Source organism: Dromiciops gliroides, chromosome 1 (assembly GCF_019393635.1).
Source record: "Dromiciops gliroides isolate mDroGli1 chromosome 1, mDroGli1.pri, whole genome shotgun sequence".
Taxonomy (NCBI): domain Eukaryota; kingdom Metazoa; phylum Chordata; class Mammalia; order Microbiotheria; family Microbiotheriidae; genus Dromiciops; species Dromiciops gliroides.
In genome coordinates, this window is record NC_057861.1 from 458,536,033 (window position 1) to 458,550,122 (window position 14,090).

The window sequence follows — 14,090 nt, forward strand, 5'->3', positions numbered from 1 at the left end:
GAGAAGTTTTTAATACTGTGAAGTTCACTTACCTTGGTAATATACTTTTCAGGGATGCACACATTGATAATGAAGTTAACACACCCATTTCCAGAGCTAGCTCAGTGTTTGGGAGGTTCCAAAGGAAAGTGTGGGAGAGAAGAGGTATTAGACTGACTACCAAACTGGAAGTCTACAAAGCTGTTGTGCTGACCTCATTGTTGTATGCCTGTCAAACCTGGACAAAATATCAGAGCCATGCCAGGAAACTGAATCACTTCCATTGGAATCGCCTTAGGAAGATTCTGATAATCACCTGGCAGGATAAGATACCAGACACTGAGTTCCTTTCTTGAACTAAGTTGCCAAGAATTCAAACTCTACTGCAGAGAGTGCAACTCCAATGAGCTAGCCACATTGTTCAAATGTTAAACATACACTTGCCTAAAAGCCTATTTTACAGAGAACTCACACAAGGCAAGTGTTCACATGGTGGTCAGGTAAAGAGATACAAGGACACTCTCAAGGTCTCTCTTAAGAACTTTAGAATTGATTGCATGGCATGTGTGTTGTCTAAAATTATTGCTACTACTGCTTTTATAAATTAATTGTTATTTATATATTAATGACTATTACACCAGTTTTGGTAGTAAGTGTTTATTATTAATTAATTTTGGATATCAGTAAAGTACTGACCATGTGTGTCCCGAACTTTTCATGGTCTCAGGCCTTCAGAACTACATTTTCCTAAGAGGAAGAGCACACCAAGCAAGAGTGAGGCCAGAGAGAGGGGCAAGAGAGGGAAAAGAGAAGAGTGACCCTGGTGTGGCCAAGGGTTTTTCTTTAGATTGAGGCAGATCATTGTACATTGACCTAAGCTAATTGGCTAGTATTATTCAGTTCCATTGATTGACATGACTTGAGAGTGATCTACAGAATATGCAAAAGGCCAATTCCAGTGTCTAGGTGTGTTTCTTCAACTAGCTAAACAAAAGAATCAATCTCCATTTCCTTTGTTCCCTTGGGCTTATCCCAGGCAAGAGTTGAGCTTTCTGGAGTGAGGAAGAGAGAGCACTAAAACTGATCTCTGGGTCTCCCCTAGAAATCCATTAATAATTATTATTTTCTCACATATGGGAGACACTGGCACAGGTCTACCCCGCATGGTGTGCCCTCTTCAGGGAAGGTGCAGTGCTCTATTAGCAAAGCTGAATCATAGTATCTCAAAAGAAACATAATCTGCATAAATTTAGAGAATCTACTCCAAATGTTCACATGGGATATTTTTGTCTGACCTGTGGTAGAGTATTCAAAGCCCATATTGGTCTGATCAGCCATAGTTGGACACTAACATAGTGATGTCAATGTGATCCTTTTTGAGAATGGACCACAACCAACCAATAACCAATACTCAATGTACAAAGTAGGTCAAGTAAAGGACATCTGTTTACCACAAAATAAATGTTTTAAACACAAAAGACACATAAGCGTGCATCGGACAGTGCATAAAGTATCAGCAAGCATTTCGCTATCAGCTTAAATCTGCTGTCAGGAACTTTACTCAAGATCTTTCTCTTCTAGTAAACACAGCATGCATGACTTACTTTTAGATTAGTGGTCATCTTCAAGAAGCTGTGACTAAGGAATCTAGGAACTCCCAAACTAGCTAACCCACTAATAAAATCATGATTGTTCTTTGGTACCCTGTGCTCACCATCTCATGGGAAATCCAAGGGAAAGGCTCAGAGTCCTGACCATGATGGCAGAGGTCAAGCAAGAGAGTATAAAAGGGTGCAATTATTTCTATCAAAGTCTATTGAATGTTCCTAAATCAATGGCAAGTCTTCCTTACTACATTCGCCCATACCAGGCTGAGAGTGGGGGTGATGCACATTGGAACCAACCAGAAGCATCAAACTTGGCTCATCTTTTATTCAAGGCACAGATAGCTTATCTTTTATCCAGGGCACATATGTCAACATAAGTATCCCAGAGAACATATATCGGTAGGGGAAGCTGAGCTCTAGGCATGCTTCTCAGACAGAATGGCCATGGTTACAAAGTTATATAACTATTTGTTGGCAGAACCAGAGATAGAACTTTGGCCATCTGAATCTCAGTCTTGTATCCTTTTACAGTTGCCAGGTAAACCAATTTCTGTGACCTCACTGCCTCTACCACCAATTAGCTATAAGCCTCAATAGAGTCCTCTTAATGAATCTGTGCCTAATATTATTCCAAGGGTTCTGAATAAGGAATCCAGGAACTCTCAGAGTAGCCAACTCACTGGAAAACTTCATTTCCCATGATCACTCTTTGGTCCCCCAGGCTCTCTACCTCATGTGAAGTTCGAGAAAAAAGGTTCAGAAATCTTACATGCTTGACAAATGGTAAGAGAGTGCAGAAGGGTAAAATGAGAGCATTAGACTAAATGATTTCCTATGCAATTCAGCAAAATAACTGATTTCATTTTTAATGGATGACCAAATGGACTTGTTCTTTGGAGACTATGAACCCATGATAGCTTAAGAATGGCCCTAACAACTCAGAGGAACTTATACTTAGTCAAATAAAAAGACTAAACTCAGTGGTGATACAACTCATCCTTTTTATTTTCAAGAAAGAATGAATATAAAGATTGATATTTTAAATGAGAATTTCATTAATTGAGGTGTATAAACTTTATTAATCAGTGGCCACTTTATACCAATGACAGCAACAAATGCAAGACCAGAGAATTCTGAGCCAAAATTGGTCTCATTATGCCTATGCAACTCTCAATTCGGCCTGGCCCTTGCTAAAGGATATAGGCTAGAAAATGAGATTAAATTGCTCATTTTTTTTTTTGCTTAATTCTTAGTTCTCAGCTCTGTTCTGGATACTGGGGTTTGCTGAAAATCTTAAAACTGCATAAGTGAGGTATCACTGTGAGGTGTAGTTAGAAACAATCTTTTGGGAAATCTAAAGTGCTTATAAATATCATATCTACATTTAATGAAGGAAAAAGTGAAACAGCTCTGTTGACATTGTTATAATGTTTCACTGAGAGAATATGTATTAATACCTTATAATTTTATAACACTTTACAGTTTGCAAAATGCTTTCATACACATTTGATATTTTATTTTTGTGTACATATTCATATATTATTTGATCTTTACACTAACCCTGTAAGATATCAAGGAAGATGTAACTATTCTCATTGTTCCCATTATTCCCAGATCAGAAGAATGAGGTTTGTAACCTTTTGCCCAAGGCCACAGAGTTCATTAATGGTGGAACCAAAATTAGGATTCAAGTCTTCCAAACATCCTGTCCAGGGATCTTTTCCCACCACCACACTTTTTAAAATATCTTAGTCCTCTGAGTTCCTATTTGAAAATGATATTTAAATAACAATCTTGATTCTTGGAGATGGGATTTTTAAAGATTGTTACCTAATAAGAGCCTGCCAAAATTGTAGGATGCCCAAGGAGCCTTGGAAAAACATGATAGGTTTAAGTAGGCATCAACATTGCTGAATATGAATTTTCTATTGGAAGGGACATGAAATGTATTACCAAAGACACTGAGGAGGGATAAACAGGTCATCAGCCCAAATGTTGCATTCATCATGAAAAAATGTCCAAAAATCTTGCAGAAGTCCAGTGAGTTCATTGTTTATAGTCTATAGATGAAAAGGGGAGACAAGTATCTCATAGAATTAGAGAATACAGATTTGCATTGATATAGGGAACCCACAATAATGAACTCAGATATCCATTAAAGTATTATTATCACCCCTCCTGCAGATTTTTTAAAAAGATATACTGATGCCTTTTATTTATACATAACAGTTACTTTTAATAAATATCCTTCTCTCATTGCTCTCTCACTCACAGTAAAACTTCATTCCCAACAAAGAAAACAAATCAAATATGTTCAGCAAAATTAATTGGACCATTGGTCATGCTGGACAGCATATTCAATATTCAGCACTGATAGTCTCCCACCTTTCCAAGGAAGAGAGATGTATTTCCTCATTTCTTCCTTTACTGTTGCTATTCATTTCCATTCTCTGTGGAATAAAAATCATTTTGTTTCAGAAAGGCGAGATTGCTTAGAGTCTTATAAAAGGACATCTGGCCAAGCTGGAGGACATAACTTTAGAAAATGATTCCCAGCTCCAAGCCAACCTTCATCCTCCCGATCACCAAAGAAAAGAGAATAAGAGATGCAAGGGCATCTCTTATTTGCACACTCAGTTCTACTCAGCCATTCCTGATTCATCAGTTTTTCTGGCTCCAAAGCCAATTAGAAGATGTTTCATTATTAGACAATGTGAACTGCTGAGTCACTCATGGACAGATACCAGTTCCTCAGGGTCTCTAAGTTGTTGCATTGTTGTTGAATATAGAGAATATCTGTGCATGAAATTCAAGTAATTGGCCCTCACTGGGCAGTCTTCTCCATTCCTCTATATATAGAGATGTTTATATAGATATTACACATATATGTATACACACATACATATATGATGCTCATATGTGCATATATACACACATACAGGAAAGAAAAAGAAAAAAGGAAGGAAGAGGAGAGAAAGAGGAAAGGAAAGGAAAAAATAAAGAAGGAAAGAAGAAAAAAATAAAGAGAAAATAGATGTAATTTTGTACTCTTTGGATTATAATTTGAAAAAAAGATGTTGATGTGATTATTGATAAGTATAGTCCAGGCCAAGAAAACGAATCCATTTTCTGGAAGATCTCTGGGAATCAAGTGAACTCCAGGAAAAGGTGAAAAAAAATCTCTGATTGAGTTTTGCACAAACAAAATCAGTGCAGCTAAAATTCAAAGAGAAGCAGAAAATCAAAGGAAAAAAATCTTTGCAGCAAGTTTCTCTGATAGAGGTCTCACTTATAAAATATATAGGGAACTGAGTTGAAATTACAAGAATAAGAGCCATTACCCAGTTGATAAATGGTCAAAGGATATGAATTAACAGTTTTCAGAGGAAATCAAAGCTATAAATAATTATATATATTTAGTGAGGCAATTGGGGTTAACTGGCTTGCCCAGGGTCACACAGCTAGTAAGTGTTAAGTGTCTGAGGCTGGATTTGAACTCAGGTACTCCTGACTCCAGGGCCAGTGCTCTATCCACTGTGCCACCTAGCTGCCCCAGTAATTATATTTTTTAAAAGCTCTAAATCACTAATAATAAGAGAAATGCAAATTAAAACAACTGAGTTACTGCCTCATTCAGGCAGCTAGGTGGTGCAGTAGATAGAGTGCTGGCTCTGGAGTCAGGAAGACCTGAATTGAAATCTAGCCTCAGATACTTACCAGCTGTGTGGCCCTAGCAAGTCACTTAACCCTCTTTGCCCCAGTTCCTCATCTGTCAAATGAACTGAAGAATGAAATGGCCAACCACTCCAGTTTCTTTGCCAGGAAAACTCCAAATAGGTCACAGAGAGTCAGATGTGACTGAAATGACTCAACAACAATATCTCATACCTATCAGATTGGCTAAGATGGAAAATAAAAACAAAAATGATGCAAGAGGGTATGCAATACCATACTGCTACACTGTTGATGGACATGTAAACTTCTAGAACTTTTGCCCCAAAATTTATTAAACTCAGCATACCCCTTGACCCAGTGATATTACCACCTAGGCCTTTATCCCAAAGACATCAAAGAAAGAGGAAAAGGATGCAAATATACAAAAATATTGATAGGACCTCTTTTGTGGTATAAAGAATTGGAAGCTGAAGAGATGCCCATCAGGGGGGAATGGCTTAACAAGTTATGATATATGAATTTGATGGAATACTACAGTGTCGTAAGAAATGATGAAGGAGGTGGTTTCAGGAAAACCTGGGGAGACTTGTATGAACTGATTCATAGTGAAGTAAGCAAAATCAGGAGAACAACTTTATACAATAACAGGAATATTATAAGGATAATCAGCTTTGAAAGATTAATCATTCTGGTAAGTCCAATGAGCAACCACAATTTCAAGGACTCATTATGAAACATGCTACCCGCCTCCAGAGAGAAAACTGATGGAACCAAAGTGCAGCATATTTTCTTCTATTTCTTTTTCTTGCTTTTTTTTGGAACATAGATTATATGGAAATTTGCTTTTCATGACTACATATTTGTAATATATTCTCTTTTTCTTGCCTTTTCAATGGATGGAAGGGGATGGAAGGAGAGAAATTGAAGATAAAATTAAAGTGAATTTTTTAAAAAAAACACCTTAAGCTGCAAAAGAAAAAGAAAGAAAGAAATCGATGACTGAAGTAACTTCCATGGAAATTGCTACAAAGTTGGCTCTCAAAGAGAAAGAAGGTTAATCATTGTTGTTGAGTCATCTGCCAACTTGAATGATATATAGAATTTCTATTAACTGCCCATCCCAATCCCATTAACTGCTTTTATTTCCTTGGGAAGTCAAAACCTTTGCAAAATGATGACTGCAGTTGATTCTAACAGATGATAGAGTATAAGAAATATCTACATAGATAGAGGGAGAGATATCTTGTTTTTAAATGTGTACATTTATATATAATATGCAATATAATTCTCCAAATATCTTCTTAGCTCCAGTTTCTCCTTTTCTCCATTGGATGGAAGAAGCCTTCCCCTGAGAGTATAACTTGATCATTGACAGGGTTTCCATGGTGCCATGTAGCACTAAAGTTTTGTACAGTGAAAGTGATAACACTAGAGAAACAGGCAAGATATGTATAAGTCTGTATGTTATACTGCCACTTCCGCTGGTAGCGACTGTACTAAGAGCTAAGAGAATGGAGACAAATAACTTTAGCCACCTTCAGGCAGCTGAAGCCAGTAGCTGCTACATCAGACAGAATGAGATGGTATTCACATATCTTTGCAGGCGGTTCCTAACTGCCACCCTCTAATGTTTCCTGACAATTGCACTTTTGAATTTGCAGGATTTTTGCTATTTAGAAATAGCAGAAATTCACATTTCACAGAATTTCAGAATTAGAAGGGGCTTCAGTTGCCATTAATTCCAAGTCATATCCCACAAAGAATACCCATCACAAAATGCCCAAGTGATGATCTAACCTTTGCTTAAAGGAGAACCCACCACCTCCTGAGGCATCCCAACCTACTTTGGCTCCAATTATTAGGAAATTTTCCTTACATCAAGCTGCAATTTGACTTTTATGGAATTTTCACCCTTTACTTCTGGTTCTTTCTTCTTTGGCCAGAATATTTTGGACAGTCCTCAAGAAAGTTTTCTACTTACTACAATAGATGCAGTTTCTGGCTTGCTTATGTTCTTCCTGCTTTTCTCAAGGGATCAACTGAGCTGGATTGGTGCCTAGTCATGTGCCACCTTCTTTTGTAGTCTTTTGCTTGCTATAATATATCAGTTGTTAGAATTAACTGCAGTCACCATTTTGCAAGGTATTTGATTTCCCAATGAGATAAAGGCAGTTAATGGAGGTTCTCCAAATTGTTCAAGCTGACTGATCAACCAACATCAATGAAAACTCTGTGTGTGTGTGTGTGTGTGTGTGTGTGTGTGTGTGCGTGTGTGTGCATATGAACCATCTTTGTGGCCAATACAAGGGGGAAATGTAAGTCGGGAACTTCTTTTTCTTTCTCTAAGTCCACCCGTGTCAGTCCAGAATCAATTGACTTCCAGAGATATTAAAAAGAAAGGATTCCCTCTACTTGGAGGAGAACTTCTGTGATCATTTCCCCAGACTTCTCTGAGGTATGGCACTGAAGTGGCCATAATACTTGAGATGTCATTCAACTTAGGGACCTTAGATGCCTCCTTCTCCCCTCATAACCTTGCATGTATAAATAACCAGGGTTTTTAGATTATTTCTCTTCAGGCAGAGAAGGCTCTGAAATGTAGTCATTAATTTAAGAGTTATAGTCCCAGGGGCAGCTAGGTGGCACAGTGGATAAAGCACCGGCCCTCGATTCAGGAGGACCTGAGTTCAAATCTGGGCTCAGATACTTGACACTTACTAGCTGTGTGACCCTGGGCAAGTCACTTAACCCTCATTGCCCTGCCAAAAAAATTATTTATAGTCCCAGATAGACCACTGACATGCCTGGTTATGCCTGGTTACACATACATCTGGAGCAGGGAGCTCAGAAGCCTCCAGTTCTCTACCTTTAGGAATCTAGGTTTGAAATGGATTGTTCCTGGGGCACAATCAACTCAGGAGTATGTTCTCTGACTATGAGCTATGATTTAACTTATATGATTTTGCCTTCCAACTCTACCCTGAGCATGTCCTTAAAAAATCTAATCCAGTATGGAACCTTCAGAATCCCCCTGGAATCAGCAGGAACCACTTGCAACTGGAAACCTCCTTACCTTTACGAATGGAACATATGACTTTCTGGAGCCAAATCAGGTCAGAGAGGATTGTAGAGAGTATATGTAAAGTAGGATAAATATCTCTGATTTCTTCTAGTCCCAATCCAGAAGTCCAAAAGTGACTCATAGACAAGTTGGGCTCACTTTGATCTATGGTTTAGAGTAGTCAGGGCGCTTTTAAAACTTGTACCATCAGTAGTTCTCATTGACTTGACTCTCAGGAAACTTGCAAGTTTCCCACTGGCTTGGGAAAAAATAGTATTAATATTTGTCATGAAGTAGACCTATACAAGGTCCTTAACCTGTTTTCTGTCAATTTATTATTTTGTTTTGACAACTATATTTCAAAATAATTAATTTTCTTTGTAATCCTACATATTTTATTTAATACATTTTAAAACAGTATTCTGCAAAGTCCAATACACTTCACCAAAGTGGTCCATGATAATCATGAAACCAAAAAACAAACAAACAAAAAGAAACAAAAAAGATTAAGAACCCCTTATCTAGTAGATTAAATTTCCAAGGAAGCATTTTTCAGATACAGATTGAAGAGTCCAAGTATGGAGTAGAGCTCTGTTACAGTACATTTTGAAGGTTTTAGTTGATTCCAAATTCATTGTGAGTCAACAGCATGGTGTGACTGCCAAAAAAGCTAATGCAATCTTAGGTTACATTTTTTAAAAAGCACACTGTCTAGACCAACAGGGTAATAGTCATTGTACTTTTGCACTAATCAGACCATACTAGAAGGATTCAGTTCAGTTCTGGGTGCTGCATTTTAGGTGGGACTTTGACAAACAATTGGACCCAGAATGTTAGCCAGAATGGAGAGAGGTCTATAAACTGTCTCATGAGAATGATTAAAGGAATAGGTAATATTCCCCCTTGAAAAGAGAAAGGGGACAGGAAATTTACTAATTGTTTCAAATAAAAGAGGGCTCTGGTGGAAGAGAGAGATTTATTTAGCATGATCCAGAGAGTAGAACTAGAATTGATGTTTGGAAGTCCAGGGGGATAATTTCAACTGAATACAAAGATGAACTTTTATTTAATATTTTTATTTAATATGTTTTATTTCTCCCAATTACATGTTAAAACAATTTTAACATTTTTAAAAAGTTTTTAAATTTTTAAGATTTTCAAATTCTATACATCCTTCCCTCCCCCCCCCGCCACTGTCCACTACCCCCTCCCTTAGATGGTAAGCAATCAGATATAGGTTATATATATGCAATCATGTGAAACACCTCCATATTTAAAGAAGAACTTCCTAACAGTTGATGCTCCCAACAAGGGGCCAGGCTGTGGGTCCCTCTTCCTTGAGATCACTTAAACAAAGTCTAGACAGACACCTCTTAGTGATGTTGTAAAAGGTATTCTTGCATTCAGAAGGAAGTTGGGCTAGATAACCTCTAAAGTACCTTCCAAACGAGATTCTGTGCTAGCAACCCTTTGGGGATGCATGATGAAAAAGGGTTCTTCCCCACTGCACTGCCTGTCAACTTCAGAGTTGGGGCAGATAATCTGATTGGTTTCTATTAACCACAATGACACTCTTCACTAGAAATCCATTCATATGCTTAAAGGAGCTAACTCCACCCCTCAGGCCTCTGCATACCTTTTAGTTTCCTGACCCCTGCTAGATGGGACCCCCAAAATAGGACTATTCATCAGAAATCTGAGTTGGGGGCAGAATTGAAGCACTAAGAGTTTCATACTCCTTTGGAGAAGACAGGCAATCCCACAGCAATGAATCCAGGACAAAACTTCCTGAACAGGGAAAGGACAAGGACAGATGAAGTTCTCCAGTCCCTGTGGCCTCAGCCTTGGGATGCAGTGATAGATGAAGATTCACTATTATAATTCATGAGGTTAAAAAAAAAGTTCCTTTCCAAAGAAGACCAGACTTTAAATGGCCTAGAAGAATTAAAACTAATACAGGCAGCAGTCCCCCAGTTGAAAGGCCCATTCAAAACCAAAGATAATTTTAAAAGCATTTATATTTGAATTGGAATAGGAAATGTAACCTTTGTAATTAAGTTTTTCATAAGCTAACGTTGGAATAATTTGTATTTCTTGAGTACCCAACAACTGATGGTGTAGGCGAGGCAGACCAGATTGAGTTGGGTGGAGGGGGGTGAACAGGCGTATTAAAGACTGCAAGGATGAAAAACAAAAATGAACAATAACTGAGCACGGATTCATAAGATATAAATCAAAATAATGAATCCTTTGCATTTCAGGTCATTTCACATTCATGAAGAAATTCTTAGAACCATTCAGGATAAACAACCTAGTCATATTTTTCATACATTACCATTAGTATCAAAATGAACAGAGCAAATATTTGGTGCCATTTTTATGATAGTCCAAATGGGAGAAGCTCATTATTTTCAGTTTTATTTTACATTTATTGGGCACCAAATGTATGTGGGGATAAAAGGATCTGGGGTAGTCAAGATAATTGCCTAAAGTAGAACTATGCACTCAATTCCTATGGCATCCCCTGAAGATAAGCATCTGAAACAATCTTTTCTAAAGTTTATTCCCTAATGTTGCCCCAATGCCCACACCCAGAAATAATACTTTCCTAATTAGAATACAGGACAACTGGGAGGTACGGTAGATAGAGTGCTAGGCCTGAAGTCAAGAAGACTCATCTTCCTGAGTTCAAATCCAGCCTCAAACACTTACTAGCTATGTGACCCTGGGCAAGTCACTTAACCCCATTTGCCTCAGTTTCTCATCTGTAAAATGAGCTAGAAAATGAAACAACAAACCACCTCAGTATCTTCACACCAAGATAATCCCAAATGGGGTCACAAAGAGCTGGACGTAACTGAAATGACTGAAGAACAAAAAATTAGACTGAATTTTCTATTTTATTGATTCAGAGCGTTTTGTTTATAAGTCCTTAATTGGCCCACAATGTTTTTGCTTCATAGTGCTCTGTCTAACCCAGAATCATTGTCCAAATGATTCCTAGAAGAAAGCACAAATACTTATCCATGCTATATTAAAATCCATAGAGCTGAGATTCCAAACCTTTCTGTCCTTGGTCTGAATAGGTTCCCTGTGAGTATGTCACTTCCTACTTGCTCCTCTACATATTTCCAAAAAAAAAGGAAATAAATTTGAATTACCCCCACCCATTTCCAGTGGACTGAGATGCTCTTTAAGCCTCTATACCCACAGATGATTGCTGAATTGGGCAAAAATATACCAACTCTGTGATGGGAAATGCCATCAAATTGTGAAACAAAATTGAGATGAGAGACTTGCTTGTGAAATACATGGAGAGTTTGGTTCCATTAATACCCTAGGAGACCTCTTATGTGAGAGGCCAAGGCCTTGGAAGTGCCATATAAGAAAAGCTCTAGAGGTAGAGATGAATTTTTATGAGCTATGATACAGACTATCACAGATTCTGGAAAAGGTGAATTAGCCCCCTGGGAAATTGAATCTGACTGCTATCTGTTGGAAGCTGAGAACTGTGGGAAACATGGGCTGCAGGCAGAGTAAAACAGAATGGCAGGAAGGAACTTCAGTGGGGAGCAGTGGCCAGTGACATCTGCTATGAACTGCTGGAGCTATGAGCTTCAGGAAAAGCAATACTTTGAAGATCCCTAAAAGGCATCACCAGTGTGGTAGAGGGGAATAATCCTTCATCATTCCAAGATCTTAGAGGATAGCAACCCCAGTCAATTACTACATCCCAAACCACCTCCTCTTCTAATTCCTTTTCTTCAGTCACAATAGATAATGATAATGATGAAGATAGATAGATGATAGATAGATAGATAGATAGATAGATAGATAGATAGATAGATAGATAGATGGATGGATGATAGGTAAGTGAATAGACAGATAGATGGACAGACAGACAGATAGACAGATCAATAGATGAATTGATGATAGATAAACTGAGACTCAATGTCCATTTATATAGGATTTTCTTCATTGGTGAAGATTGACTATTCAATTCTCCATGACTGTGTGTGGACCTGATCTGTTAAGAGCTTGAGAAAAGAGAGCTTCTGGTCTTCTGGCTTCCAGATCTGAGAGAGAGCAAGACTCTAGGAAGGAGCTGACATGAGGAGCTACCCCAATTGCTGTACTAGAGAATTCAAGAAATTTCCCTTTGGGTGAAATCTGGTATTATCCCAGTTAAGCTGAGATATCACACTCACAGTGGGAAAGTCCTTTTACTGTATATTCTTATCAGTATATTTTATCTGATTCTATTTGGATTTATTTGCAATTTGCTAAATGTGTTCATTGTGAAACTAATATTTAGTGAGAAGGGTGTCAAACCTTGGATATATGGCTTGGGAGACTCCTTGCCCATTAAAGGAGAGTGATCAGGAACTCAGCTTAAATTTTAAAATCATATCTTGTAGGCAAACAATATATTCTCTGAGAACAGAGTGGCCAGCCTCTAGCCTCAACCTCTTGCTAATCCCACCCGGGCAAAATCTCACTTAAAGAAGGGTGGGCAAAGGAAACTCTGGAGATGTCCTATAGGGGCAGAACACAGCATATAACAACTCTTACAGAGAGAGCATTTGTTAAGTTCTTATTATGTGACTAGGTGGAACAATGGATACTGCTCCAGGCCTGGAGTCAGGAGGACCTGAGTTCAAATCTGATTTTAGATACTTACTAGCTACATGACCCTGGACAAGTCACTTCACCCTGTTTGCCTCCATTCCTCATCTGTAAAATGAGCTAGAGAAGAAAATAGCAAACCACTCCAGTATCTTCTCCCCCTCCCCAAAAACCAAAACTAATGGGGTTGCAGAGAGTCAGACACGACAGAGTCAGACATGACTAAAACAATTCAACAACAACAGCTATTATGTGAAAGACATTATAAGCTCTGGAGATTCAAAAGCAAAAGGTAAAATAGCTTACATTATAAGAGGAGAATAGAGAACATAAAAGGGAGCTGGAAGGGGTAAGAAAGACTATCTGCATGGGGGGGTGGGCAACTGACATGGAAGTAGTGCAAGTTGTGGAGTAAACTGGAGAGGAAGTAGTGCGTCTTGGTCTCCTTGTAATATAGCAATTTTAGGCAGGGACCCACTAAGCATGGAGGCCAGCCATCTTCTAAAGTGAAGTTCCTTTCCTCTACTATCACTTCTTGCTCTTTTTTTCTTTCTTTCCTTTTTAGGTTCTAAAAGTTTTCTTTTATTAGGAACTTTAGCAATCATTAACACAAAAATTGCAACACACAAAGAACAAAAAAGGATGATTGCATAAATGTAAAATTATAAGGTAGTGACAAATGTGACCTATGTGTCCCCTTCTCAACTTTTTTCTTCTATGTATTTTAAGTATTTTATTGATGCCATTTTTTTAAGTCTCTATCACTACCCATGTCAAAGTGGTACACTGAATAGAGTACTGAGTTCGGAGTCATGAGGATCTGAATTCAAATCCACCCTCAGATACTTATTAGCTGCATGAACCTAGCAAAGTCACTTGACCCCTGTTTGCCTCAGTTTCCTCAACTGTAAAATAGGAATAACAAAACCTACCTCCAAGGTAGTAAGTATCTGAGACCACATTTGAACTCAGGTCTTCCTACTTCTAGGCCCAGTGCTCTATCCACTTAAACACCTAGTTGGCTCAAGAAGTTCAATACCTGGGCTCACATTTTTCCTCTTGACATGAACACTTGCTTCATCCTAAAGGAGTTCAAGATATATATCAATGCCCTCTTTTTTTTAAAACAGGGCAATGAGGGT